Genomic DNA, 26,506 nt, shown 5'->3' with positions numbered 1-26,506 from the left:
TCAGCAGGGCTCTGCGGTGCTGCCACACACGCTGCAACATGTGTAGATTCCAATTCCTGCGTGTCGGAACATCGCATTTCCGGCGTTTAACTGCCAGACCCTAAGACTTCCGGAGTGATGAAAGTTGTGGAGCTGCTGTGTGCGCACGATGGAAGTGAGCACATAGCGAGCGTGCACGCTGCACAAGGCCATGTAGGCCGTGATGGTGTTTTAAAAATTGCTGGAGAATCAGATTCAACACGTGAGCCATACAAGGCACGTGTGTCACATTGCCCTGAGGATGGCCCGCAGCCAGGTTTGCATCATTGCCGCACACGGCTGTTAAGTCACCAACGGAGTCCGCTCCGGCAATTTGTACTCCAGTCGCCAGGTGACAACGTGTTCCTTTCATGCATAGTGCTGATGATGGGAGAGGAGTCGATGCCAGCGGCGCAGGTGGACGCAGGTTATGCTCACCCACTGGGCTGCATTACCTTGACAGATGCAGAATCTCTGGATGAATGTAGCTGGTGGGTATCTCACAGATGAAATACCATCATTCAGCTACAACCAATGTGAAGACACCACACCCTTTTTTATGCCCATCCTGTCTGCAGACCACTGCCAGACATAGCTATGAACCTCTGGTTAATTTTACCCCCAGTTCAGTTTTATGATTTTGTGTGCTTGTTACCTGACTACTTTTCCTGCTTGCTGTTTATGTACCTTGTTGGCCGATCCGCATTTCACCTCTGCTTGTTTTCTGATTAAGTCATGGCCGTCCCATTCTGTTCCTGTTCCTCAATTAATGTTTTGACCCTGCCTGACTACTATTCTCTGGAATAGCGGTGTGACTCACATTTCCCATACATTTCAAAGTAAAACTTTGACCGCCTGATGGCATTGAGCTCTGCTGCCAGCATAGTAAGGAGGTGTGTGGTAGTCCTTGTGCGCAGTTGCAAGGAAGGGTGGCCTGACCACACAGGGTTTGCGCCAAGGTGGAGGACCCACACGAGGTTGAAGAGGCAGAAGCAGTGTATTAACTTCTACATACAGAACAAGGATTGAAACAACTCGTGGGGACGGCAAGACTTGTACAGCAGACCCTTCTCCATCTCTCACCATAGTTTGCCAGTGCCCAGTCAGCGACATGTAACGTCCCTATCCATGCTTACTGGTCCAAGTATCGGTGGTGAAATGCACCTGTTCACACACAGAGTTTCTCAAGGAAGCGGTGATGTTGTGTGCGACATGCTGGTGTAGCGCAGGCACACCTTTCTTAGAGAAGTAGTGGCGACTGGGCATCTGGTACTGGGGCACAGTGACAGACATAAGGTCTCTAAAATCCTGTGTGTCCACCATGCGGAAAGGCAGCATTTCGGTAGCCAACAGCTTACAGAGGGATAGAGTCAACCTCTTAGCTTTGTCATGGGTCGCAGAAAGTGGCCTTTTATTTGACCACATCTGAGGGACAGAGATCTGGCTGCTGTGTGTAGACGGTGTTGAGTAGGGTGTCCCTGGAAAAATGCAGGTTTGTGAGGAAAGTGCAGGCGGAGACATGATGTTGCCTTCATCTTGCCTTCAGATCTGTTCATCTTGTATCATTTTTAAAAAACACAGCAAGCAAGGGTTACTCCAAGCGGAGTCTACCTTTTTTCCAAAACTTGGGCACACAGACACCCCATCAGTGGCAGCACTTGTGCCATAGCTGCAAACAGGATGTTTTGATTTGCATCAAGCACATTCAAAAATACGCCATAATTAACCGTCCCCAGCATGACACCGGGGTAGGTAGATAAAGTCTTTGCTGAACCATGACTTGGTCATCTTGTCTCCTTTTAAAAACAATGTAAGCAAGGGTTACTCCAAGCGGAGCCTCCCTTTTTTCCAAAAATTGTGCCCCACACACACCCACCCATTCAGTGGCAGCACTTGTGCCCTAGTTGCAAACAGGATCTTTTGATTTGCATCAAGCACATTCCAAATCCACAAGCATTTACTCTCCCCAGGATGACACAGGGGTAGTAAATTCATTTTGGATCCATGACTTGTTCATTTTGATGAACGTCAGTCTGTCCACATTGTCATAGGCATCTGGTACTGGGGCAAAGCGACAGACATAAGGTCTCTAAAATCCTGTGTGTCCACTAGGCGGAAAGGCAGCTTTTCGGTAGCCAACAGCTTACAGAGGGATAGAGTCAACCTCTTAGCTTTGTCATGGGTCGCAGGAAGTGGCCTTTTATTTGACCACATCTGAGGGACAGAGATCTGGCTGCTGTGTGTAGACGGTGTTGAGTAGGGTGTCCCTGGAAAAATGCAGGTTTGTGAGGAAAGTGCAGGCGGAGACATGATGTTGCCTTCATCCAACGTTGGTGCTATCGATGTTTGAGAGAGCTGTACACAATCACTTGTTTCCCCTTCCAAACCAACTGACGACCTACCAAGCAAACTGCCTGTTGCGGTTACAGTGGTGGAAGTTGTGGGTGGAAAAACAGGTGTGACAGCTGTCCCCACAGTCCTAGAAGATGACGAGCGCGCGGATGCACTGGAAGGGGCAGGTGGTGGATGGTTGGCTCTGCTAGGCCGCATTGCAGCACGGTGAGCTTCCCACCAGGCCATATGATATTTATTCACGTGACGATTCATGGAAGAAGTTGTCAAACTGCTGAGGTTTTGACCTCTACTAAGATAACCATGCCAAATGTTACAGATCACATAATTAGGGCGATCGTTTTTTATGTCAAAAAAGGACCAGGCTAGGCAAGGCTTAGAGGCCATGCGACCTGTTGATCCACCCCGAATAATGCTCAGAGGCAGAGTGTTGGCTGAGGATGCAGTTGTAGACGTGCTACCAGTGCTCCGACTGTGTCCAGGAAGGCGCAAGGTTACTTCGACGTCGGTTGCATCCTCCTCCACCGCCTCTGTTGACCTCCTCGAGTGTCTGACTGTGGGTTGACAGTAGGTGGGATCTAGGACTTCATCATCAATTGTTGTGTTTGCACTCCCCTCCCCCTCAGACAGAGCCTCTTCTTGCCCTGACCGAATATTTAAGTTGTCATCCCAATCGTGTATCTGCGTCTCATCTTCATCAGTATGTTCCTCATTGTCTATAACCACATTTGTTGGAAAGGCAGCATTTTGGTAGCCAACAGTTTGCAGATGATGAAAGTCAACCTCCAAGCCATGTCATGCCCTTCTAAAAGCATGTAAAACACAGCGAGGGGACTCCAACCACAGTCTCCCTCGTTTCCACTAACTGGGCCACACACACCCCACTTGACTGGCATCGGTTGAGCCCCCTTTTGAAAAAGAAAAAGATGCTTTGCATGAAGCACTCTCAAAAATACGCGTGCCTTTCCCGTCCCCTGGCTGACCCAGGGGAAGAAAAGTCCTCTGAGAGCCATGATTTGTTCATTTTGGGTCTTTTAGAAACACAGCGAGGAGACTCCAACCACAGTCTCCCTCGTTTCCACTAACTGGGCCACACACACCCCACTTGACTGGCATCGGTTGAGCCCCCTTTTGAAAAAGAAAAAGATGCTTTGCATGAAGCACTCTCAAAAATACGCGTGCCTTTCCCGTCCCCTGGCTGACCCAGGGGAAGAAAAGTCCTCTGAGAGCCATGACTTGTTCATCTTGGTTCTTTTAGAGACACAGCGAGGGGACTCCAACCACAGTCTCCCTCGTTTCCACTAACTGGGCCACACACACCCCACTTGACTGGCATCGGTTGAGCCCCCTTTTGAAAAAGAAAAAGATGCTTTGCATGAAGCACTCTCAAAAATACGCGTGCCTTTCCCGTCCCCTGGCTGACCCAGGGGAAGAAAAGTCCTCTGAGAGCCATGACTTGTTCATCTTGGTTCTTTTAGAGACACAGCGAGGGGACTCCAACCACAGTCTCCCTCGTTTCCACTAACTGGGCCACACACACCCCACTTGACTGGCATCGGTTGAGCCCCCTTTTGAAAAAGAAAAAGATGCTTTGCATGAAGCACTCTCAAAAATACGCGTGCCTTTCCCGTCCCCTGGCTGACCCAGGGGAAGAAAAGTCCTCTGAGAGCCATGATTTGTTCATTTTGGGTCTTTTAGAAACACAGCGAGGGGACTCCAACCACAGTCTCCCTCGTTTCCACTAACTGGGCCACACACACCCCACTTGACTGGCATCGGTTGAGCCCCCGTTTGAAAAAGAAAAAGATGCTTTGCATGAAGCACTCTCAAAAATACGCGTGCCTTTCCCGTCCCCTGGCTGACCCAGGGGAAGAAAAGTCCTCTGAGAGCCATGACTTGTTCATCTTGGTTCTTTTAGAGACACAGCGAGGGGACTCCAACCACAGTCTCCCTCGTTTCCACTAACTGGGCCACACACACCCCACTTGACTGGCATCGGTTGAGCCCCCTTTTGAAAAAGAAAAAGATGCTTTGCATGAAGCACTCTCAAAAATACGCGTGCCTTTCCCGTCCCCTGGCTGACCCAGGGGAAGAAAAGTCCTCTGAGAGCCATGATTTGTTCATTTTGGGTCTTTTAGAAACACAGCGAGGGGACTCCAACCACAGTCTCCCTCGTTTCCACTAACTGGGCCACACACACCCCACTTGACTGGCATCGGTTGAGCCCCCTTTTGAAAAAGAAAAAGATGCTTTGCATGAAGCACTCTCAAAAATACGCGTGCCTTTCCCGTCCCCTGGCTGACCCAGGGGAAGAAAAGTCCTCTGAGAGCCATGACTTGTTCATCTTGGTTCTTTTAGAGACACAGCGAGGGGACTCCAACCACAGTCTCCCTCGTTTCCACTAACTGGGCCACACACACCCCACTTGACTGGCATCGGTTGAGCCCCCTTTTGAAAAAGAAAAAGATGCTTTGCATGAAGCACTCTCAAAAATACGCGTGCCTTTCCCGTCCCCTGGCTGACCCAGGGGAAGAAAAGTCCTCTGAGAGCCATGATTTGTTCATTTTGGGTCTTTTAGAAACACAGCGAGGGGACTCCAACCACAGTCTCCCTCGTTTCCACTAACTGGGCCACACACACCCCACTTGACTGGCATCGGTTGAGCCCCCTTTTGAAAAAGAAAAAGATGCTTTGCATGAAGCACTCTCAAAAATACGCGTGCCTTTCCCGTCCCCTGGCTGACCCAGGGGAAGAAAAGTTCTCTGAGAGCCATGACTTGTTCATCTTGGTTCTTTTAGAGACACAGCGAGGGGACTCCAACCACAGTCTCCCTCGTTTCCACTAACTGGGCCACACACACCCCACTTGACTGGCATCGGTTGAGCCCCCTTTTGAAAAAGAAAAAGATGCTTTGCATGAAGCACTCTCAAAAATACGCGTGCCTTTCCCGTCCCCTGGCTGACCCAGGGGAAGAAAAGTCCTCTGAGAGCCATGACTTGTTCATCTTGGTTCTTTTAGAGACACAGCGAGGGGACTCCAACCACAGTCTCCTTCGTTGCCACTAACTGGGCCACACACACCCCACTTGACTGGCATCGGTTGAGCCCCCTTTTGAAAAAGAAAAAGATGCTTTGCATGAAGCACTCTCAAAAATACGCGTGCCTTTCCCGTCCCCTGGCTGACCCAGGGGAAGAAAAGTCCTCTGAGAGCCATGACTTGTTCATCTTGGTTCTTTTAGAGACACAGCGAGGGGACTCCAACCACAGTCTCCTTCGTTGCCACTAACTGGGCCACACACACCCCACTTGACTGGCATCGGTTGAGCCCCCTTTTGAAAAAGAAAAAGATGCTTTGCATGAAGCACTCTCAAAAATACGCGTGCCTTTCCCGTCCCCTGGCTGACCCAGGGGAAGAAAAGTCCTCTGAGAGCCATGACTTGTTCATCTTGGTTCTTTTAGAGACACAGCGAGGGGACTCCAACCACAGTCTCCTTCGTTGCCACTAACTGGGCCACACACACCCCACTTGACTGGCATCGGTTGAGCCCCCTTTTGAAAAAGAAAAAGATGCTTTGCATGAAGCACTCTCAAAAATACGCGTGCCTTTCCCGTCCCCTGGCTGACCCAGGGGAAGAAAAGTCCTCTGAGAGCCATGTCTACATTGTCAGTGGACAGACGCGTGTGCTTATCTGCCAGCAGACCACCAGCAGCACTGAAGACAGGTTCCGAGAGAACGCTGGCTGCAGGACATGACAAGATCCCCAAGGCGTACGTGGCGAGCTCAGGCAATTTATCCAGATTGGAAGCCTAAAATGAGCAGGGCTCAAGTTGCACAATAATGGTATCAATGTTTCCTTGCATATACTCATATATCTGTGTGTCCTCCTCTTTTTCCTTGTCCAGCTCTTTTGTTTTCACATGAGTATATGTCCTTGTCACTTTCCCATGTGCTGTGAGTTGTTTGTCACCTTTTGGACACCTTTGAGGGTGTTTTCTAGGTGTTTTTCTGTGTTTGTGATTGCCTGCCATTGTTTCCTATGCAGTTCGAGTTCGGTTCGTCGAACGTTCGACGAGCCGAACTCGAACGGGAGCTCCGTTTGGCGAACCGACCTCGAGCCGAACCGGGACCGGTTCGCTCATCTCTACCCAGGACCTTCTGCGTGTTAAGCAGACGTGATGACCACTACACTATGAAACCTGATGAAATGTTACTGTGTATTGGCTAGCAGAGCAGAATTGTGACTGACGGGGCCTTTTTATTGCTGAAGGAAAGTATTTTTGGTAATGAAACATTTACAATTTTTATTACATATTTTACCAGTTTTATTCCTACAAAGGGATATTGCTTAAATTGAAGTTTACATTGAATGTGTTACTTTTTTCTACATAGTTTAGTCGTTTGCTTTTGTATTTATTTGAACTATATATTTTAAAACAAACAGGTTTTATAATATGGGATTATGTTTTCTGCTAAAATGTTCAATAAAAAAGAAACCCAAAATCGTAGTTCTCCTTGTGATAGAAGCCAAAATGTATTGTCATTTGGCAACGAAACCAAGAATTTCATACTTTACAGGTTGATAGGAAATTACTTCAACACCGAAAACAGATTGGTTTAACTGGGTATTGAATCCAGAACGTTCTGCATATGAAGCAGACTTGATGACCACCACACTTTAAAACCTGTGAAATCCTGCAAAGTAATGGCAATTAGAGACGAGTTTTGACTGCCAGGAAAAAAAAAAAATTCGTAGTTCTGTTGGTTATGGAAGCTAAAACATCCCGTCATTCATCAACAAAGCCAAGAACTTCATTTATTGTAGTTGGATAGGGTATTATTTCAACACCAAGAACAGACTGGTTTTACTGGGGATTAAACCCAGGACTTTCTGCATGTTAAGCAGACGTGATGACCACTACACTATGAATCCTAATGAAAAGTTACTGTGTATTGGCTAGCAGAGCAGAATTGTGACTGACGGGGCCTTTTTATTGCTGAAGGAAAGTATTTTTGGTAATGAAACATTTACAATTTTTATTACATATTTTACCAGTTTTATTCCTACAAAGGGATATTGCTTAAATTGAAGTTTACATTGAATGTGTTACTTTTTTCTACACAGTTTAGTCATTTGCTTTTGTATTTATGGGAACTATATATTTTAAAACAAACAGGATTTTTATAATATGGGATTAAGTTTTCTGCTAAAATTGTCAATAAAAAAGAAAGCCAAAATCGTAGTTCTTTGTGATGGAAGCCAAAATGTATTGTCATTTGGCAATGAAAGCAAGGATTTTAGATATTACAGGTTGATAGCAAATTACTTCAACAGCGAAAACGGCTTGTCTTTACTGGGGATTGACCAAAAATTTCATACTTTACAGGATGATAGGAAATTACTTCAACACCGAAAACAGATTGGTTTCACTGGGTATTGAACCCAGAACGTTCTGCATATGAAGCAGACTTGATGACAACCACACTTTAAAACCTGTGATTCCTGCAAAGTAATGGCAATTAGAGACGAAGTTTGACTGCCAGGAAAAAAAAAAAATTCGTAGTTCTGTTGGTTATGGAAGCTAAAACATCCCGTCATTCGGCAACAAAGCCAGGAACTTCATGTATCGCAGTTGGATAGGGTATTATTTCAACACCAAGAACAGATTGCTTTTACTGGGGATTAAACCCAGGACCTTCTGCGTGTTAAGCAGACACGATGACCACTACACTATGAATCCTGATGAAAAGTTACTGTGTATTGGCTAGCAGAGCAGAATTGTGACTGACGGGGCCTTTTTATTGCTGAAGGAAAGTATTTTTGGTAATGAAACATTTCCAATTTTTATTACATATTTTACGAGTTTTATTCCTACAAAGGGAAATTGCTTAAATTGAAGTTTACATTGAATGTGTTACTTTTTTCTACATAGTTTAGTCGTTTGCTTTTGTATTTATGGGAACTATATATTTTAAAACAAACAGGTTTTTTTATAATATGGGATTATGTTTTCTGCTAAAATGTTCAATAAAAAAGAAACCCAAAATCGTAGTTCTCCTTGTGATAGAAGCCAAAATGTATTGTCATTTGGCAACGAAACCAAGAATTTCATACTTTACAGGTTGATAGGAAATTACTTCAACACCGAAAACAGATTGGTTTAACTGGGTATTGAATCCAGAACGTTCTGCATATGAAGCAGACTTGATGACCACCACACTTTAAAACCTGTGAAATCCTGCAAAGTAATGGCAATTAGAGACGAGTTTTGACTGCCAGAAAAAAAAAAATTCGTAGTTCTGTTGGTAATGGAAGCTAAAACATCCAGTCATTCGGCAACAAAGCCAAGAACTTCATGTATTGTAGTTGGATAGGGTATTATTTCAACACCAAGAACAGACTGGTTTTACTGGGGATTAAACCCAGGACTTTCTGCGTGTTAAGCAGACGTGATGACCACTACACTATGAATACTAATGAAAAGTTACTGTGTATTGGCTAGCAGAGCAGAATTGTGACTGACGGGGCCTTTTTATTGCTGAAGGAAAATATTTTTGGTAATGAAACATTTACAATTTTTATTACATATTTTACCAGTTTTATTCCTACAAAGGGATATTGCTTAAATTGAAGTTTACATTGAATGTGTTACTTTTTTCTATACAGTTTAGTCGTTTGCTTTTGTATTTATGGGAACTATATATTTTAAAACAAACAGGATTTTTATAATATGGGATTTTGTTTTCTGCTAAAATGGTCAATAAAAAAGAAAGCCAAAATCGTAGTTCTTTGTGATGGAAGCCAAAATGTATTGTCATTTGGCAACGAAAGCAAGGATTTTAGATATTACAGGTTGATAGCAAATTACTTCAACAGCGAAAACAGCTTGTCTTTACTGGGGATTGAACCAAGGACATTCTGCGTGTGAAGCAGACATGATGACTACTTCACTTTGAAACCTGTGAAATCCTGCAAAGTAATGGCAATTAGAGACGAGTTTTGACCACCAGGGAAAAAAAAAAATAATTCGTAGTTCTATTGGTGATGGAAGCCAAAACATCCCGTCATTCGGCAACAATGCCAAGAACTTCATATATTGTAGTTGCATAGGGTATTATTTCAACACCAAGAACAGATTGGTTTCACTGGGGATTGAACCCAGGACCTTCTGCGTGGTAAGCAGACGTGATGACCACTACACTATGAAACCTGTGAAATCCTGCAAAGCAATGGCAATTGAAGACGATTTTGACCGCCAGGGAAAAAAAAAAAAATTCAAAGTTCTGTTGGTGATGGAAGCAAAAACATCCTGTTATTTGACAACAAAGCCAAGAACTTCATATATTGTAGTTGGATAGGGTATTATTTCAACACCAAGAAGAGATTGGTTTAACTGGGGATTGAACCCAGGACCTTCTGCGTGTTAAGCAGACGTGATGACCACTACACTATGAAACCTGATGAAAAGTTACTGTGTATTGGCTAGCAGAGCAGAATTGTGACTGACGGGGCCTTTTTATTGCTGAAGGAAAGTATTTTTGGTAATGAAACATTTACAATTTTTATTACATATTTTACCAGTTTTATTCCTACAAAGGAATATTGCTTAAAATGAAGTTTACATTGAATGTGTTACTTTTTTCTACACAGTTTAGTCGTTTGCTTTTGTATTTATGGGAACTATATATTTTTAAACAAACAGGATTTTTATAATATGGGATTATGTTTTCTGCTAAAATGGACATTAAAAAAGAAACCCAAAATAGTAGTTCTCTTTGTGATGGAAGCCAAAATGTATTGTCATTTGGCAACGAAACCAAGAATTTTATATATTACAGGTTGATAGCAAATTACTTCAACAGCGAAAACAGATTGGTTTCACTGGGGATTGAACCCAGGACCTTCTGCGTGTGAAGCAGACGTGATGACCACTACACTATGAAACCTGTGAAATCCTGCAAAGCAATGGCAATTGAAAACGAGTTTTGACCGCCAGGAAAAAAAAAAATTCGTAGTTCTGTTGGTTATGAAAGCTAAAACATCCAGTCATTCGGCAACAAAGCCAAGAACTTCATGTATTGTAGTTGGATAGGGTATTATTTCAACACCAAGAACAGACTGGTTTTACTGGGGATTAAACCCAGGACTTTCTGCGTGTTAAGAAGACGTGATGACCACTACACTATGAATACTAATGAAAAGTTACTGTGTATTGGCTAGCAGAGCAGAATTGTGACTGACGGGGCCTTTTTATTGCTGAAGGAAAATATTTTTGGTAATGAAACATTTACAATTTTTATTACATATTTTACCAGTTTTATTCCTACAAAGGGATATTGCTTAAATTGAAGTTTACATTGAATGTGTTACTTTTTTCTACACAGTTTAGTCGTTTGCTTTTGTATTTATGGGAACTATATATTTTAAAACAAACAGGATTTTTATAATATGGGATTTTGTTTTCTGCTAAAATGGTCAATAAAAAAGAAAGCCAAAATCGTAGTTCTTTGTGATGGAAGCCAAAATGTATTGTCATTTGGCAACAAAGCAAGGATTTTAGATATTACAGGTTGATAGCAAATTACTTCAACAGCGAAAACAGCTTGTCTTTACTGGGGATTGAACCAAGGACATTCTGCGTGTGAAGCAGACGTGATGACTACTTCACTTTGAAACCTGTGAAATCCTGCAAAGTAATGGCAATTAGAGACGAGTTTTGACCACCAGGGAAAAAAAAAAATAATTCGTAGTTCTATTGGTGATGGAAGCCAAAACATCCCGTCATTCGGCAACAATGCCAAGAACTTCATATATTGTAGTTGCATAGGGTATTATTACAACACCAAGAACAGATTGGTTTCACTGGGGATTGAACCCAGGACCTTCTGCGTGGTAAGCAGACGTGATGACCACTACACTATGAAACCTGTGAAATCCTGCAAAGCAATGGCAATTGAAGACGATTTTGACCGCCAGGGAAAAAAAAAAAAATTCAAAGTTCTGTTGGTGATGGAAGCAAAAACATCCTGTTATTTGACAACAAAGCCAAGAACTTCATATATTGTAGTTGGATAGGGTATTATTTCAACACCAAGAAGAGATTGGTTTAACTGGGGATTGAACCCAGGACCTTCTGCGTGTTAAGCAGACGTGATGACCACTACACTATGAAACCTGATGAAAAGTTACTGTGTATTGGCTAGCAGAGCAGAATTGTGACTGACGGGGCCTTTTTATTGCTGAAGGAAAGTATTTTTGGTAATGAAACATTTACAATTTTTATTACATATTTTACCAGTTTTATTCCTACAAAGGGATATTGCTTAAAATGAAGTTTACATTGAATGTGTTACTTTTTTCTACACAGTTTAGTCGTTTGCTTTTGTATTTATGGGAACTATATATTTTTAAACAAACAGGATTTTTATAATATGGGATTATGTTTTCTGCTAAAATGGACATTAAAAAAGAAACCCAAAATAGTAGTTCTCTTTGTGATGGAAGCCAAAATGTATTGTCATTTGGCAACGAAACCAAGAATTTTATATATTACAGGTTGATAGCAAATTACTTCAACAGCGAAAACAGATTGGTTTCACTGGGGATTGAACCCAGGACCTTCCGCGTGTGAAGCAGACGTGATGACCACTACACTATGAAACCTGTGAAATCCTGCAAAGCAATGGCAATTGAAAACGAGTTTTGACCGCCAGGAAAAAAAAAAATTCGTAGTTCTGTTGGTTATGAAAGCTAAAACATCCAGTCATTCGGCAACAAAGCCAAGAACTTCATGTATTGTAGTTGGATAGGGTATTATTTCAACACCAAGAACAGACTGGTTTTACTGGGGATTAAACCCAGGACTTTCTGCGTGTTAAGAAGACGTGATGACCACTACACTATGAATACTAATGAAAAGTTACTGTGTATTGGCTAGCAGAGCAGAATTGTGACTGACGGGGCCTTTTTATTGCTGAAGGAAAATATTTTTGGTAATGAAACATTTACAATTTTTATTACATATTTTACCAGTTTTATTCCTACAAAGGGATATTGCTTAAATTGAAGTTTACATTGAATGTGTTACTTTTTTCTACACAGTTTAGTCGTTTGCTTTTGTATTTATGGGAACTATATATTTTAAAACAAACAGGATTTTTATAATATGGGATTTTGTTTTCTGCTAAAATGGTCAATAAAAAAGAAAGCCAAAATCGTAGTTCTTTGTGATGGAAGCCAAAATGTATTGTCATTTGGCAACGAAAGCAAGGATTTTAGATATTACAGGTTGATAGCAAATTACTTAACCAGCGAAAACAGCTTGTCTTTACTGGGGATTGAACCAAGGACATTCTGCGTGTGAAGCAGACGTGATGACTACTTCACTTTGAAACCTGTGAAATCCTGCAAAGTAATGGCAATTAGAGACGAGTTTTGACCACCAGGGAAAAAAAAAATAATTCGTAGTTCTATTGGTGATGGAAGCCAAAACATCCCGTCATTCGGCAACAATGCCAAGAACTTCATATATTGTAGTTGCATAGGGTATTATTTCAACACCAAGAACAGATTGGTTTCACTGGGGATTGAACCCAGGACCTTCTGCGTGGTAAGCAGACGTGATGACCACTACACTATGAAACCTGTGAAATCCTGCAAAGCAATGGCAATTGGAGACGATTTTGACCGCCAGGGAAAAAAAAAAAAATTCAAAGTTCTGTTGGTGATGGAAGCAAAAACATCCTGTTATTTGACAACAAAGCCAAGAACTTTATATATTGTAGTTGGATAGGGTATTATTTCAACACCAAGAAGAGATTGGTTTCACTGGGGATTGAACCCAGGACCTTCTGCGTGTTAAGCAGACGTGATGACCACTACACTATGAAACCTGATGAAAAGTTACTGTGTATTGGCTAGCAGAGCAGAATTGTGACTGACGGGGCCTTTTTATTGCTGAAGGAAAGTATTTTTGGTAATGAAACATTTACAATTTTTATTACATATTTTACCAGTTTTATTCCTACAAAGGGATATTGCTTAAAATGAAGTTTACATTGAATGTGTTACTTTTTTCTACACAGTTTAGTCGTTTGCTTTTGTATTTATGGGAACTATATATTTTTAAACAAACAGGATTTTTATAATATGGGATTATGTTTTCTGCTAAAATGGACAATAAAAAAGAAACCCAAAATAGTAGTTCTCTTTGTGATGGAAGCCAAAATGTATTGTCATTTGGCAACGAAACCAAGAATTTTATATATTACAGGTTGATAGCAAATTACTTCAACAGCGAAAACAGATTGGTTTCACTGGGGATTGAACCCAGGACCTTCTGCGTGTGAAGCAGACGTGATGACCACTACACTATGAAACCTGTGAAATCCTGCAAAGCAATGGCAATAGAAAACGAGTTTTGACCGCCAGGAAAAAAAAAAATTCGTAGTTCTGTTGGTTATGAAAGCTAAAACATCCAGTCATTCGGCAACAAAGCCAAGAACTTCATGTATTGTAGTTGGATAGGGTATTATTTCAACACCAAGAACAGACTGGTTTTACTGGGGATTAAACCCAGGACTTTCTGCGTGTTAAGCAGACGTGATGACCACTACACTATGAATACTAATGAAAAGTTACTGTGTATTGGCTAGCAGAGCAGAATTGTGACTGACGGGGCCTTTTTATTGCTGAAGGAAAATATTTTTGGTAATGAAACATTTACAATTTTTATTACATATTTTACCAGTTTTATTCCTACAAAGGGATATTGCTTAAATTGAAGTTTACATTGAATGTGTTACTTTTTTCTACACAGTTTAGTCGTTTGCTTTTGTATTTATGGGAACTATATATTTTAAAACAAACAGGATTTTTATAATATGGGATTATGTTTTCTGCTAAAATGGTCAATAAAAAAGAAAGCCAAAATCGTAGTTCTTTGTGATGGAAGCCAAAATGTATTGTCATTTGGCAACGAAAGCAAGGATTTTAGATATTACAGGTTGATAGCAAATTACTTCAACAGCGATAACAGCTTGTCTTTACTGGGGATTGAACCAAGGACATTCTGCGTGTGAAGCAGACGTGATGACTACTTCACTTTGAAACCTGTGAAATCCTGCAAAGTAATGGCAATTAGAGACGAGTTTTGACCACCAGGGAAAAAAAAAAATAATTCGTAGTTCTATTGGTGATGGAAGCCAAAACATCCCGTCATTCGGCAACAATGCCAAGAACTTCATATATTGTAGTTGCATAGGGTATTATTTCAACACCAAGAACAGATTGGTTTCACTGGGGATTGAACCCAGGACCTTCTGCGTGGTAAGCAGACGTGATGACCACTACACTATGAAACCTGTGAAATCCTGCAAAGCAATGGCAATTGGAGACGATTTTGACCGCCAGGGAAAAAAAAAAAATTCAAAGTTCTGTTGGTGATGGAAGCAAAAACATCCTATTATTTGACAACAAAGCCAAGAACTTCTTATATTGTAGTTGGATAAGGTATTATTTCAACATTAACAACAGATTGGTTTCACTGGGGATTGAACCTAGGACCTTCTGCATGTTAAGCAGACGTGATGACCACTACACTTTGAAACCTGTGAAATCCTGCAAAGTAATGGTAAGAATATATTACAGGTTGATAGCAAATTACTTCAACAGCAAAAACGGCTTGTTTTTACTAGGGATTAAACCCAGAACCTTCTGCCTGTGAAGCAGATGTGATGACTACTACACTTTGAAACCTGTGAAGTCCTGCAAAGTAATGGCAATTAGAGACGAGTTTTGACCGCCAGGGGAACAAAAAAAAAAAATTCGTAGTTCTGTTGATGATGGAAGCTAAAATATCCCATCATTCGGCAACAAGGCCAAAAACTTCATATATTGTAGTTTGATTGAGTATTAACACCAAGATCAGATTGGTTTTACTGGGGATTGATCCCAGGACCTTCTGCATGTTAAGCAGACGTGATGACCACTACACTATGAAACCTTATGGAAAGCTACTGTGTATTTGCAAGCAGAGCAGAATTGTGACTGACGGGGCCTTTTTATTGCTGAAGGAAAGTATTTTTGGTTAATGAAACATTTACAATTTTTATTACATATTTTACCAGTTTTATTCCTACAAAGGGATTTTGCTTAAATTGAAGTTTACATTAAAAGTGTTACTTTTTTCTACATAGTTTAGTCATTTGCTTTTGTATTTATGGGAACTATATATTTTGAAACAAACAGGATTTTTATAATATGGGATTATGTTTTCTGCTAAAATGGACAATAAAAAAGAAACCCAAAATCGTAGTTCTCTTTGTGATGGAAGATAAAATGTATTGTCATTTGGCACTGAATTCAAGAAGTTTATATATTACAGGTTGATAGCAAATTACTTCAACAGCAAAAACGGCTTGTTTTTACTAGGGATTAAACCCAGGACCTTCTGCCTGTGAAGCAGATGTGATGACTACTACACTTTGAAACCTGTGAAGTCCTGCAAAGTAATGGCAATTAGAGACGAGTTTTGACCGCCAGGGGAACAAAAAAAATAATTCGTAGTTCTGTTGATGATGGAAGCTAAAATATCCCATCATTCGGCAACAAGGCCAAAAACTTCATATATTGTAGTTTGATGGAGTATTAACACCAAGATCAGATTGGTTTTACTGGGGATTGATCCCAGGACCTTCTGCATGTTAAGCAGACGTGATGACCACTACACTATGAAACCTTATGGAAAGCTACTGTGTATTTGCAAGCAGAGCAGAATTGTGACTGACGGGGCCTTTTTATTGCTGAAGGAAAGTATTTTTGGTAATGAAACACTTACAATTTTTATTACATATTTTACCAGTTTTATTCCTACAAAGGGATTTTGCTTAAATTGAAGTTTACATTAAAAATGTTACTTTTTTCTACATAGTTTAGTCGTTTGCTTTTGTATTTATGGGAACTATATATTTTGAAACAAACAGGATTTTTATAATATGGGATTATGTTTTCTGCTAAAATGGACAATAAAAAAGAAACCCAAAATCGTAGTTCTCTTTGTGATGGAAGATAAAATGTATTGTCATTTGGCACTGAATTCAAGAAGTTTATATATTACAGGTTGATAGCAAATTACTTCAACAGCAAAAACGGCTTGTTTTTACTAGGGATTAAACCCAGGACCTTCTGCCTGTGAAGCAGATGTGATGACTACTACACTTTGAAACCTGTGAAGTCCTGCAAAATAATGGCAATTAGATACGAGTTTTGACCACCAGGGGAAAAAAAAATAATTCGTAGTTCTGTTGGTGATGGAAGCCAAAACATCCTGTTATTTGGCAACAAAGCCAAGTACTTAATATATTGCAGGTTGATAGGGTATTATTTCAACACCAAGGACAGATGGGTTTCACTTGGGTTTGAACCCAGGATCTTCTGCGTGCAAAGCAGACGGGATTACCACTACACTATGAAACCTGTGAAATCCTGCAAAGCAATGGCAATTAGAGACGAGTTTTGACCGCCAGGGGAAAAAAAAAAATCGTAGTTCTGTTGGTGATGGAAGCCAAAACATCCCGTCATTCGGCAACAAAGCCAAGAACTTCATATATTGTAGTTAGATAGGGTATTATTTCAACACTAAGAAGAGATTGGTTTTACTGGGGATTAAACCCAGGACCTTTTGCGTGTTAAGCAGACGTGATGACTTGAGTTGAGCGCGGTTCGAGGTTCGAGGTTCTCCAGTTCTAGACTCGAGTGATTTTGGGGGCTGTTCGAGATCGAACTAGAACTCGAGCTTTTTGCAAAAGCTCGATAGTTCTAGATACGTTCGAGAACGGTTCTAGCAGCAAAAAGCAGGGCTTTTTACAGCTACAGTGTGCAGGAGCCATCGCTGGCAGCTTGCCAGAAGCTGGTAACCAAGATAAACATCGGGTATCCAACCAAAGCGCTTTGGTTAGTAACCCGATGTTTATCCTAGTTACGTGCAGGAAGCCCACACTTCCCCGTTCAGCTCGCTCCACCCCCTCCTGCCCGCGGCATGTATTGTACACACGTACACACACAACAGATGGTCCCGCTCGGCTTACCTGCGGTGATGAAGTCCCACCATCCCGACCTCAGCGCTGTCACTGTCCTCCATGCCTGCCGCTGGTCACATCACCTTCTCTCGCTTCCAACCCGAGACTGACTAGCGGTGACGTCATGGGCCTCTCGCGATACTTGGTGTGAAGGCGCCGGTCATTGAACTCAGTGACAGGGGCTGTCAGTGTGCTGGAGATCAGCGCAGGTAATGTACCTCGCTGACAGCAGCACTTGTCATGCCCTGCAGTGACCTGGGCTGACCCATTGATGTTAGTTCAGGTCACTGCACTGCTCTCCCAGCCAATGGGGAACATCCTGCTCTTCATTGACTGGGACAGTGTGGATCGTCATGGCAACCCCTTGGATTACACCAGACCTGGAATTGTTTTTCATTCTAATAAATTGGTTAAAGAGGGAATGTTTTGGGGAGTGTTTTTTCAAATAAAAATGTGTTTGTCGTCTATTTTTTTTTATTACTGACTGGGTTGGTGATGTCGGGTATCTGATAGACGCCTGACCTCACCAACCCCAGGCCTTGATGCCAGGTGACATTACACATCTGGTATTAACCCCATATATTACCCCGTTTGCCACCGCACAAGGGCGCGGGATGAGCTGGGGCGAAGCACCAGGATTGGCGCATCTAATGGATGCACCACTTCTGGGGCGGCTGCGGCCTGCTATTTTTAGGCTGGGGAGAGTCCAATAACCATGGACCTCCCTAGTCTGAGAATATCAGGCCCCAGCTGTCTGCTTTACCTTGGCTGGTGATCCAATTTTGGGGGACCCCTACGTGTTTTTTTTTTAATTATTTATTTAATTTAAAATAACAGCGTGGGGTGCCCTCAGTTTTGGATTACCAGCCAAGGTGAGGTTGCCAGCTGTGGTCTGCAGGCTGCAGCCATCACCTTTACCCTATTTTAACCTACAATAATTGTACAGGAATCCATAAATTCTTAATCAAAAGTGAATTTTTATTTTTACTCATAATGTTATCATAATATAATTTAAAGATAAACGTAGGACAACAGTTTCGTGAATATCAGGGAATGATAGTATAGCCGCACATGTATAAATAAGGTGACGATTTCCAAGCAGATGGTGACCAACACTCATGTATTATGTATCAGACTCCAGTATTTATAGACACTAATGCAGGAATTGGTATATATTTAATTCTGTTTAACACACCAGTGTGCTTTCACATGACAAATATCAAAAGGCCTTTTATCTAATGAGACATATGGCACATCACACCGGGACCATACATGGACAAAATCTATCCAACGGACCAACAAAGTCAAAGTAATTGGCCCAAATTAGCTTGAATTGATGGTGCCACGCAGTGCATAGGTCCTAAGGTAAACATATGTAAAACACCTATGTACCCATATATAGACCACCGATGATATGCCTAAATATTAAATAGGACCTGTGGTGTTAAAACGGTATACTCAAACCAAGATAGTGCACATATCCTAATTGGAAATTAACCAGTCCACACCCCGACATATAGCCTGATTTTGCCTGTATAAACAATCACTGTCTGTCTTTAGTCCATACCTGAAGTCATTTCAGTGGTCATAAGTTGGTCACCCCGTGGTCGGAAGCCGTCACCTATACCTCTACGCGCAATTCACCGCTCTGGTTTTGTCAGGAGGCTTGTGTGAAGTATTGAAATCGCATCCTTTATAGGACCCATGATCAGGCGCAAATGAGCGCTCCCTGGTAGATGTTGTGGGCGCGCCCCGCCCCATGATGCACCTCACGCGAACCCGTCGCCTGTCGAGTGCGTCATCTGCCACCTGACCGCACTAGTGCGGTCAGCGGTCACATGACACGGAGTCAGCAGGGAGACCGGATGTATCGTCCGGTCGCCATGCCAACCCTCTCTGTCGGCAACTCGCTCGCCGTGATGTGCAGCGCATGCGGGCGGGCGCGTCCTTTTTCTAAGGCGCGCGCACGCCGGGCCAGATCACTGTGGGCAACATGAACGCTCCATCACTATTTCTGTGAATGAGCCCCAATATGGGAGGTACCTTTACCCTAGCTGGCTACAAAACTAGGGGGAACCCTACGTCATTTTTTTTTTTCATTTTTTTGGCTAAATACAAAGCTAAGCACCCCTTAGTGCCACATGAAAGGCACCAAAGGGTGCTCCACTTTTTCTCCACTTTTTCTCCACTTTTTCTCCACTTTTTCTCCATTTTGTTCTCCACTTTTTCTCCACTTTTTTTTCTCCATTTTTTCTCCACTTTTTCTCCATTTTTTCTCCATTTTTTTCTCCACTTTTTCTCCACTCGTTCTCCATTTTTTTCTCCACTTTTTCTCCACTTTTTCTCCACTTTTTTCTCCATTTTTTCTACACTTTTTCTCCACTTTTTCTCCACTTTTTCTCCACTTTTTCTCCATTTTTTCTCCACTTTTTCTCCATTTGTTTCTCCATTTTTTCTCCATTTGTTTCTCCATTTTTTCTCCACTTTTTCTCCACTTTTTCTCCGTTCTTTTTCTATGGTCGGTCTACCCATTAGCTCTGCCATGCATACTGTAGCTCTACACCTACTGCACATGTTACTTTATGATTGACATCGTTCGTACCAGAGCTGTCTAAGCCTACTCTGACCCCATATTTGTCATTACTATATTGTCCTTGTACTGTATTATGACATTTGTATCATGTGTTTCATTTCTTGCTGTGTTGCATTTTTTTTGCTGCATCCCAATTGTACCTCTACATTGTTCGAGTTTATGTTATTGTTCTCTCACTCTTATGTGATACTGATTATTGTCATTTTTCATGATTACATGCAGATAAGTCCAATCTGACGAAGGCTCAGGCCGAAACGTCATTTGTAACTTGTTTTGGACAAAAACATATATGCTTATGAAAAAAAAAAATGTCTTAATACGGACCAATAAAGAGTGATTTTGCATTACTATCCGTTGTGACTTACTGACTTAGTCTGGGAGATTTAGAGTGCCGAGGATACACACTAATTTTATCTATTATTACCTCTGAGCACCTATATACCAGTGAGCAGAGCTTCCTCTACAGTAGTTCTTCTGATTAGGCATGCCCTTACCTCATGAGCAGGGCATTGCAGCTTTGGTAGCAACCATTACGACATGGACTCTGCTGCTGTGGACCCGAGAAGAGTGAGTGCAGATTCATTGCACCCACACTCCTCACATGAAGGGTCCGCACTCCTAGAAAATGGGGGATACGTTCCCTAAGTGTCTCCCCCCATATTCTAGACGATCCAGAGTCGTCGTGGGACCCCTTTATTTTTTTTTCTTACAATAAATTGGTGAAAGAGGAAATGTTTTGGGGACTGTTTTTTCAAATAAATTTCTTTTGTCGATTTTTTTTTTTGTTAGTACTGACAGTTTATGATGTTGGATATCTAATAGACGCCATGCGAAAACGGCTTGTTTTTACTAGGGATTAAACCCAGGACCTTCTGCCTGTGAAGCAGATGTGATGACTACTACACTTTGAAACCTGTGAAATCTTGCAAAGTAACGGCAATTAGAGACGAGATTTGACCGCCAGGGGAAAAAAAAAATAATTCGTAGTTCTGTTGATGATGGAAGATAAAATATCCAATCTTTCAGCAACAAGGCCAAGAACTTCATATATTGTAGTTTGATAGGGTATTATTTCAACACCAAGAACAGATTGGTTTTACTGGGGATTGAACCCAGGAACTTCTGCATGTTTAGCAGACGTGATGACCACTACACTATGAAACCTTATGGAAAGTTACTGTGTATTGGCAAGCAGAGCAGAATTGTGACTGACGGGGCCTTTTTCATTGCTGAAGGAAAGTATTTTTGGTTAATGAAACATTTACAATTTTTATTACATATTTTACCAGTTTTATTCCTACAAAGAGATTTTGCTTAAATTCAAGTTTACATTAAATGTGTTACTTTTTTCTACATAGTTTAGTCGTTTGCTTTTGTATTTATGGGAACTATATATTTTGAAACAAACAGGATTTTTATAATATGGGATTATGTTTTCTGCTAAAATGGACAATAAAAAAGAAACCCAAAATCGTAGTTCTCTTTGTGATGGAAGCCAAAATGAATTTTCGTTTGGCAACGAAACACAGAATTTTTTATATTACAGGTTGATAGCAAATTACTTCAACAGCGAAAACAGCTTGTTTCTACTAGGGATTGAACCCAGGACCTTCTTCGTGTGAAGCAGATGAGATGACTACTACACTTTGAAACCTGTGAAATCCTGGAAAGTAATGGCAATTAGAGACGAGTTTTGACCACCAGGGGAAAAAAAAAATAATTCGTAGTTCTGTTGGTGATGGAAGCCAAAACATCCTGTTATTCGGCAACAAAGCCAAGTACTTAATATATTGCAGGTTGATAGGGTATTATTTCAACACCAAGGACAGATGGGTTTCACTGGGGTTTAAACCCAGGATCTTCTGCGTGTACAGCAGACATGATTACCACTACACTATGAAACCTGTGAAATCTTGCAAATCAATGGCAATTGGAGACGAGTTTTGACCGGCAGGGGAAAAAAAAAATAATTCGTAGGTCTGTTGGTGATGGAAGCCAAAACATCCCGTCATTCGGCAACAAAGCCAAGCACTTCATGTATTGTAGTTAGATAGGGTACTATTTCAACACTAAGAACAGATTGGTTTTACTGGGGATTAAACCCAGGACCTTCTGCATGTTAAGCAGACGTGATGACCACTACACTATGAAACCTGATGAAAAGTTACTGTGTATTGGCTAGCAGAGCAGAATTGTGACTGACGGGGCCTTTTTATTGCTGACGGAAAGTATTTTTGGTAATGAAACATTTACAATTTTTATTACATATTTTACCAGTTTTATTCCTACAAAGGGATATTGCTTAAATTGAAGTTTACATTGAATGTGTTCCTTTTTTCTTCACAGTTTAGTCGTTTGCTTTTGTATTTATGGGAACTATATATTTTAAAACAAACAGGATTTTTATAATATGGGATTATGTTTTCTGCTAAAATGGACAATGAAAAAGAAACCCAAAATCGTAGTTCTATTTGTGATGGAAGCCAAAATGTATTGTCATTTGGCAATGAAACCAAGAATTTTATATAATACAGGTTGATAGCAAATTACTTCAACAGCGAAAACAGACTGGTTTCACTGGGGATTGAACCCAGGACCTTCTGCGTGTGAAGCAGACGTGATGACCACTACACTATGAAACCTGTGAAATTCTGCAAAGCAATGGCAATTGAAAACGAGTTTTGACCGCCAGGGGAAAAAAATTATTAGTTCTGTTGGTGATGGAAGCCAAAACATCCCATCATTCGGCAACAAAGCCAAGAACTTCATATATTGTAGTTTGATAGGGTATTATTTCAACACCAAGAACAGATTTCTTTTACTGGGGATTGAACCAGTGTTAAGCAGATGTGATGACTACTACACTATGAAACCTTCTGGAAAGTTACTGTGTATTGGCAAGCAGAGCAGAATTGTAACTGATGGGGCCTTTTTATTGCTGAAGAAAAGTGTTTTTGGTAATGAAACATTTACAACTTTTATTACATATTTTACCAGTTTTATTCCTACAAAGGGATATTGCTTAAATTGAAGTTTACACTGAATGTGTTACTTTTTTCTACACAGTTTAATCGTTTGCTTTTGTATTTATGGGAACTATAAATTTTGAAACAAACAGGATTGTTATAATATGGGATTATGTTTTCTGCTAAAATGTTCAATAAAAAAGAAACCCAAAATCGTAGTTCTCTTTGTGATAGAAGCCAAAATGTATTGTCATTTGGCAACGAAACCAAGAATTTCATACTTTTCAGGTTGATAGGAAATTACTTCAACACCGAAAACAGATTGGTTTCACTGGGTATTGAACCCAGAACGTTCTGCATATGAAGCAGACTTGATGACCACCACACTTTAAAACCTGTGATTCCTGCAAAGTAATGGCAATTAGAGACGAAATTTGACTGCCAGGAAAAAAAAATAATTCGTAGTTCTGTTGGTTATGGAAGCTAAAACATCCCGTCATTCGGCAACAAAGCCAAGTACTTCATGTATTGCAGTTGGATAGGGTATTATTTCAACACCAAGAACAGACTGGTTTTACTGGGGATTAAACCCAGGACCTTCTGCGTGTTAAGCAGACGTGATGACCACTACACTATGAAACCTGTGAAATCCTGCAAAGCAATGGCAATTGGAGACGAGTTTTGACCGCCAGGGAAAAAAAAAAAAAATTCTTAGTTCTGTTGGTGATGGAAGCCAAAACATCCCATCATTCTGCAACAAAGCCAAGAACTTCGTATATTGTAGTTTGATAGGGTATTATTTCAACACCAAGAACAGACTGGTTTTACTGTGGATTAAACCCAGGACCTTCTGCATGTTAAGCAGACATGATGACCACTACACTATGAATCCTGATGAAAAGATACTGTGTATTGGCTAGCAGAGCAGAATTGTGACTGACGGGGCCTTTTTATTGCTGAAGGAAAGTATTTTTGGTAATGAAACATTTCCAATTTTTATTACATATTTTACGAGTTTTATTCCTACAAAGGGATATTGCTTAAATTGAAGTTTACATTGAATGTGTTACTTTTTTCTACATAGTTTAGTCGTTTGCTTTTGTATTTATGGGAACTATATATTTTAAAACAAACAGGTTTTTTTATAATATGGGATTATGTTTTCTGCTAAAATGTTCAATAAAAAAGAAACCCAAAATCGTAGTTCTCCTTGTGATAGAAGCCAAAATGTATTGTCATTTGGCAACGAAACCAAGAATTTCATACTTTACAGGTTTATAGGAAATTACTTCAACACCAAAAACAGATTGGTTTAACTGGGTATTGAATCCAGAACATTGTGCATATGAAGCAGACTTGATGACCACCACACTTTAAAACTTGTGAAATCCTGCAAAGTAATGGCAATTAGAGACGAGTTTTGACCACCAGGGGAAAAAAAAAATAATTCGTAGTTCTGTTGGTGATGGAAGCCAAAACATCCTGTTATTCGGCAACAAAGCCAAGTACTTAATATATTGCAGGTTGATAGGATATTATTTCAACACAAAGGACAGATGGGTTTCACTGGGGTTTGAACCCAGGATCTTCAGCGTGTAAAGCAGACGTGATTACCACTACACTATGAAACCTGTGAACTCCTGCAAAGCAATGGCAATTAGAGACGAGTTTTGACCGCCAGGGCAAAAAAAAAAAAATCGTAGATCTGTTGGTGATGGAAGCCAAAACATCCCGTTATTCGGCAACAAAGCCAAGAACTTCATATATTGTAGTTAGATAGGGTATTATTTCAACACTAAGAAGAGATTGGTTTTACTGGGGATTAAACTCAGGACCTTTTGCGTGTTAAGCAGACGTGATGACTTGAGTTGAGCGCGGTTCGATGTTCGAGGTTCTCCAGTTCTAGGCTCGAGTGATTTTGGGGGCTGTTCGAGATCGAACTAGAACTCGAGCTTTTTGCAAAAGCTCGATAGTTCTAAATACGTTCGAGAACGGTTCTAGCAGCAAAAAGCAGGGCTTTTTACATCTACAGTGTGCAAGAGCCATCGCTGGCAGCTTGCCAGAAGCTGGTAACCAAGATAAACATCGGGTATCCAACCAAAGCGCTTTGGTTAGTAACCCGATGTTTATCCTAGTTACGTGCAGGAAGCCCACACTTCCCTGCTCAGCTCGCTCCGCCCCCTCCTGCCCGCGGCATGTATTGTACACACGTACACACACACACGGTCCCGCTCGGCTTACCTGCGGTGATGAAGTCCCACCATCCCGACCTCAGCGCTGTCACTGTCCTCCATGCCTGCCGCTTGTCACATCACCTTCTCTCGCTTCCAACCCGAGATTGACTAGTGGTGACGTCACGGGCCTCTCGCGATACTTGGTGTGAAGGCGCCGGTCATTGAACTCAGTGACAGGGGCTGTCAGTGTGCTGGAGATCAGTGCAGGTAATGTACCTCGCTGACAGCAGCACTTGTCATGCCCTGCAGTGACCTGGGCTGACCCATTGATGTTAGCTCAGGTCACTGCACTGCTCTCCCAGCCAATGGGGAACATCCTGCTCTTCATTGACTGGGACAGTGTGGATCGTCATGGCAACCCCTTGGATTACACCAGACCTGGAATTGTTTTTCATTCTAATAAATTGGTTAAAGAGGGAATGTTTTGGGGAGTGTTTTTTCAAATAAAAATGTGTTTGTCGTCTATTTTTTTTTATTACTGACTGGGTTGGTGATGTCGGGTATCTGATAGACGCCTGACCTCACCAACCCCAGGCCTTGATGCCAGGTGACATTACACATCTGGTATTAACCCCATATATTACCCCGTTTGCCACCGCACCAGGGCGCGGGATGAGCTGGCGCGAAGCACCAGGATTGGCGCATCTAATGGATGCACCACTTCTGGGGCGGCTGCGGCCTGCTATTTTTAGGCTGGGGAGAGTCCAATAACCATGGACCTCCCTAGTCTGAGAATATCAGGCCCCAGCTGTCTGCTTTACCTTGGCTGGTGATCCAATTTTGGGGGACCCCTACGTGTTTTTTTTTAATTATTTATTTAATTTAAAATAACAGCGTGGGGTGCCCTCAGTTTTGGATTACCAGCCAAGGTGAGGTTGCCAGCTGTGGTCTGCAGGCTGCAGCCATCTGCTTTACCCTAGCTGGCTACAAAACTAGGGGGAACCCTACGTCATTTTTTTTTTCATTTTTTTGGCTAAATGCAAAGCTAAGCACCCCTTAGTGCCACATGAAAGGCACCAAAGGGTGCTCCACTTTTTCTCCACTTTTTCTCCACTTTTTCTCCATTTTGTTCTCCACTTTTTCTCCACTTTTTCTCCACTTTTTCTCCACTTTTTTTTCTCCACTTTTTCTCCATTTTTTCTCCATTTTTTTCTCCACTTTTTCTCCACTTTTTCTCCACTTTTTCTCCACTCGTTCTCCATTTTTTTCTCCACTTTTCCTCCACTTTTTCTCCACTTTTTCTCCACTTTTTTCTCCATTTTTTCTAC

The 26,506-nt window shown here is 41.3% G+C and overlaps 10 non-coding genes across 10 annotated transcripts; all 10 read right to left on the bottom strand.

Annotated features, from left to right (window-relative positions):
• Positions 1 to 9,505: 9,505 nt before the first annotated feature.
• On the bottom strand, positions 9,506 to 9,578 carry TRNAG-ACC (transfer RNA glycine (anticodon ACC)). The gene has a single exon. It is a non-coding gene; the product is annotated as a tRNA-Gly (tRNA).
• A 663-nt stretch (positions 9,579 to 10,241) lies between these two features.
• TRNAV-CAC (transfer RNA valine (anticodon CAC)) lies at positions 10,242 to 10,314 on the bottom strand. Its single transcript has one exon. It is a non-coding gene; the product is annotated as a tRNA-Val (tRNA).
• A 908-nt stretch (positions 10,315 to 11,222) lies between these two features.
• On the bottom strand, positions 11,223 to 11,295 carry TRNAG-ACC (transfer RNA glycine (anticodon ACC)). Its single transcript has one exon. It is a non-coding gene; the product is annotated as a tRNA-Gly (tRNA).
• Positions 11,296 to 12,939: 1,644 nt separating this feature from the next.
• Positions 12,940 to 13,012, bottom strand: TRNAG-ACC (transfer RNA glycine (anticodon ACC)). The gene has a single exon. It is a non-coding gene; the product is annotated as a tRNA-Gly (tRNA).
• Positions 13,013 to 13,187: 175 nt separating this feature from the next.
• Positions 13,188 to 13,260, bottom strand: TRNAV-AAC (transfer RNA valine (anticodon AAC)). Its single transcript has one exon. It is a non-coding gene; the product is annotated as a tRNA-Val (tRNA).
• Positions 13,261 to 13,675: 415 nt separating this feature from the next.
• On the bottom strand, positions 13,676 to 13,748 carry TRNAV-CAC (transfer RNA valine (anticodon CAC)). The gene has a single exon. It is a non-coding gene; the product is annotated as a tRNA-Val (tRNA).
• A 909-nt stretch (positions 13,749 to 14,657) lies between these two features.
• On the bottom strand, positions 14,658 to 14,730 carry TRNAG-ACC (transfer RNA glycine (anticodon ACC)). Its single transcript has one exon. It is a non-coding gene; the product is annotated as a tRNA-Gly (tRNA).
• Positions 14,731 to 16,770: 2,040 nt separating this feature from the next.
• On the bottom strand, positions 16,771 to 16,843 carry TRNAA-UGC (transfer RNA alanine (anticodon UGC)). Its single transcript has one exon. It is a non-coding gene; the product is annotated as a tRNA-Ala (tRNA).
• Positions 16,844 to 22,607: 5,764 nt separating this feature from the next.
• TRNAV-CAC (transfer RNA valine (anticodon CAC)) lies at positions 22,608 to 22,680 on the bottom strand. The gene has a single exon. It is a non-coding gene; the product is annotated as a tRNA-Val (tRNA).
• Positions 22,681 to 24,562: 1,882 nt separating this feature from the next.
• On the bottom strand, positions 24,563 to 24,635 carry TRNAV-UAC (transfer RNA valine (anticodon UAC)). The gene has a single exon. It is a non-coding gene; the product is annotated as a tRNA-Val (tRNA).
• Between the last annotated feature and the right edge of the window lie 1,871 nt (positions 24,636 to 26,506).

Source organism: Anomaloglossus baeobatrachus, chromosome 2, assembly GCF_048569485.1.
Source record: "Anomaloglossus baeobatrachus isolate aAnoBae1 chromosome 2, aAnoBae1.hap1, whole genome shotgun sequence".
In the NCBI taxonomy this organism is placed as follows: domain Eukaryota; kingdom Metazoa; phylum Chordata; class Amphibia; order Anura; family Aromobatidae; genus Anomaloglossus; species Anomaloglossus baeobatrachus.
Note: the sequence above shows the minus strand (reverse complement) of the source record. Positions and strands in the feature narration are given on the sequence as shown.